Raw genomic sequence first — 3,530 nt, 5'->3', positions numbered from 1 at the left:
AAAATAATTCATAATTTCTGCCTTTTTTAACTAAAACATTTTAAAATCAGCCTACATTCGCGCTCGCTTGCTGACGGCAGACTACAGAGGAAGTCTGAGATTTTTACGTCTTTTTTGGAGCGACAGTGGGAAAATATTTCAGTCGACACGTTGCAGGAGAATCACGGCGGATTTCAACACGGAGCTCTGTCGTTCAGCTGTTTAGTTCCCGTGTTGAGATCAGTTAGAGATCCTAGGGACCGTCTACAAACTACAACACAGACAGGAGATAAAACTACAATATGTCGGTTATCAATTTAATCAATAACCCTTGTGTCGTCTTCCCGCCAACCATGAAAAAAACCCATTATTATTGCTTTTTCCCCCCACATTTTTCTGAGTTTTTCAATATTGTGGGTGCTTTTTTTTTTGATGTTTTGGGGGGGTTTTTTCCCACCGTTTTTTGTAATTTTAATGACATTTCTAACATGTTAAGAGGCTAAAAACGTGTTTAAAACTTGCCCTGTTGAAGCCTGTTGGGTGCTAACGCTAGCAGGAGGATAGCTCGGTGTAGGCAGCGCCGATTGGTTAGTTTCTCTCTCTACTGACATACCTGATTGGTTAGTTTCTCTCTTTACTGACAGACCTGATTGGTTAGTTTCTCTCTCTACTGACGACCTGATTGGTTAGTTTCTCTCTCTACTGACAGACCTGATTGGTTAGTTTCTCTCTACTGACAGACCTGATTGGTTAGTTTCTCTCTACTGACAGACCTGATTGGTTAGTTTCTCTCTACTGACAGACCTGATTGGTTAGTTTCTCTCTCTACTGTAATTCTCCTTTAAGTAGAACCGAGACTTGCGATTTGAATCCTGTTTCAGTACCCAACCCTACTTAATATTTACTTTACTTAATATTATAACAACTGCTGCATAGTGAGTACTTTTATTTTTGACATTGATTGTACTTTAACATAAGTTTATTTAGCTACTTTTACTTAAATACTTCTTCAATCACTGATTTAAGATGCTAAAAATCAAATGAACATTATAATGAAAAAACCCAGACTTAAAAAAACCAATTACATTTTTAATTAAATGACCACTCACGTGTTTCGAAATGTTGCGGACGGCGTGGTACGTGTCCTGGTCTCGTAGCGGCTCGCTGAGCGGCCGGTCGACAGGAAGTGCCGCCGCCTGCTCGGCCCAGCCAATCAGAAGCAGCGGCAGCAGGACGAGCACGGCGGCGGGACGGACGACGGAGACGAGCGAGACGAGCTTCATATTTCGGCTGGATGAATTATCTTAATCCTTTCAGGAGAGTGGTTTCAACTGCAAGAGAGAACAGATTATGAACTATTAGAGTCATTAATAATAATACTAATAATAGTAATAATAATAATAATAATAATTATACTTTATTAAAACAACAGAGTATTTAATGACTAGTGTGTCCTCACCTGTCAGAGGATGCTGCTGTGAAGTTGTCTCTGTGCCCAACGTCTCTTTATACAGAACAATCCTCCGCCCACCACAGAAGAAATATAGGACAGGTAACCATCCAAAAAACCCCAACTCTCTCACACACACACACACACACACACACACACACACACACACACACACACACACACACACACACACACACGCAGAGTTTGTGCAATCTGTGTTCACGATCTTTCAGTCATGAGTGTGACGACAAACTGATAAACTACATTGTTTAGCAGCTACTTCTTTATCATATTATCCAACACTTCTTACTTAACACACTTCAAAGTACTAAATAATAATAATATAATAATAATAATAATAATAATGTAAACTTTATTAATCCCACGTGGGGAAATTACAATTGTTTACAATTACAGTTACTGTATGGGGGTAATTATTTTTTAATAACATGGGTTAGGACTACGAGGTAGATCGATGCCGTGGGTGGAGTTTTGTAGTAAAGAAGGAGCAATACTGTGATACATACATAGAGGGCTGGGTCAAAACAATTAAATCTCCATTTAAAATCAAGCTTTGCTTAAGTGTTCCTTTAATATGTGCATTTTCACTATGGATGCATGGGTAAAAAGTCCTTTGAATCAATGTGTTTGGGGTCAGTTCTTGATGTATCCATTACCGTAACTTGGTTGTTTCTTGTTCTCTGAGAATCTATTTTATATCCAAGATAAAATGGCATCGTAACTTCAATGTTCCTAAAATAACTGATACTAAATCGGACATGTAATCTACTTGGGATCTTTTAAATGGGAATGGAATCAGGAAAATCATTGGGGATAACCGGTCCTACTACGGTATGTTTTAATGATGCAAGACTAGCTTTTCTATCCCAATAATGTCTCTGACTGTCCCTAAAATCTCTCCAGAAATCCAGGGCTAACGTATTTTTTACACAACTTTTTCAGTTCTCAGTAATATTCGATGGTTAGCCGGTGTAATAATAATTTTGACCCTAAACTACCGCTTCAATGTTTCATTTATTTCAACATTTCTGCAAATGTGCCAGCGTTAGCCAGCCGGCAAATTTTAGACTTAAAGACGAGATGTTTCGAGACCAGAGCAACAGGAAACAGCGAGATATTTTAGACTTTACAGACAGAAAGACAACAAGACACTATAAAGAATAAGCATGCTCAGGAAGCCATGTAGAGCAACCGGAAGCTGCAAGCCATTGGTAGGATAAGACATCAAGATTATCCACAATCAGCACATTCAACCACGCCAGGCAACACCGTTTCTGTGATGCATGCAAACACGCCGCGCTGCAATAAGCAACGAGACAAAAACCAAAACAATTCAACAATCATGACGGAGATTACAGGTTAATAAAATGGTGAAATAGTTAAAGGACAAGTGAGTTCAATGGGATCTTCTTTGGCCAATGCTACACCCTTCAAAGAAGTTTCATTAAAATCAGGCGTGTAGTTTTTCCGTAATCCTACTGACCGAAAAAAAACCACGAACCCTCTTGGCCAAGGTAACAAGGAAATACATGACGTTACGTAACGGAAGGCTTTCTCTGGATTTACAGCTGCGTATCACCTGCATAAAAGGTGAACGTCAGCGCTGTGGCTGCAGAGGATATCCCCCGAGGGAAGCTGGGAAATAGAGAATAAAAAGAGCCCCAGGATAAACCCCTGGGGGACTCCACAACAAAGCCACCAAAACTGTCTCTGACTACAGAGGGGAAGCTATTCAACGTGACACCAAGGCAGTGAAATCTGCTCTGCTCGTTGACTGACGCCGACCACGTTGGTTTTCCCCTCAGTTGCTTCCTTCTCAGAGCTTTTTAAACATCAGTATTTCCTGTCAGGCAGTTGTTTCCGTGTGTGATCAGGTGTCCGGGTCCTTTATCTATTTACTCTATGTGTTTGATGAGGGCTTGTGAATCCCTCAGGGGACTGATAGCAGCAGATATCACCATAACTGTCATCAGATATCAGATTCAGATCGTTTACAGACACAAAGGGGCGGCTGGGGCTCAGTGGTAGAGCGGTTTCTGGCATATTGGAAGGTTGTTGGTTCAATCCCTGGCCCTGCAGT

At 40.6% G+C, this 3,530-nt stretch overlaps 1 protein-coding gene across 15 annotated transcripts in view; it reads right to left on the bottom strand.

The window, feature by feature from the left end:
- The window catches only part of nrcama (neuronal cell adhesion molecule a), a 1,100,153-nt gene that overhangs the window by 916,818 nt on the left and 179,805 nt on the right, over positions 1 to 3,530 (bottom strand). The window lies entirely within an intron of this gene.

Source organism: Etheostoma spectabile, chromosome 23 (assembly GCF_008692095.1).
Source record: "Etheostoma spectabile isolate EspeVRDwgs_2016 chromosome 23, UIUC_Espe_1.0, whole genome shotgun sequence".
Classification (NCBI taxonomy): Eukaryota; Metazoa; Chordata; class Actinopteri; order Perciformes; family Percidae; genus Etheostoma; species Etheostoma spectabile.
The sequence above is the reverse complement of the archived record's forward strand: the minus strand, read 5'-3'. Positions and strand labels throughout refer to the sequence as shown.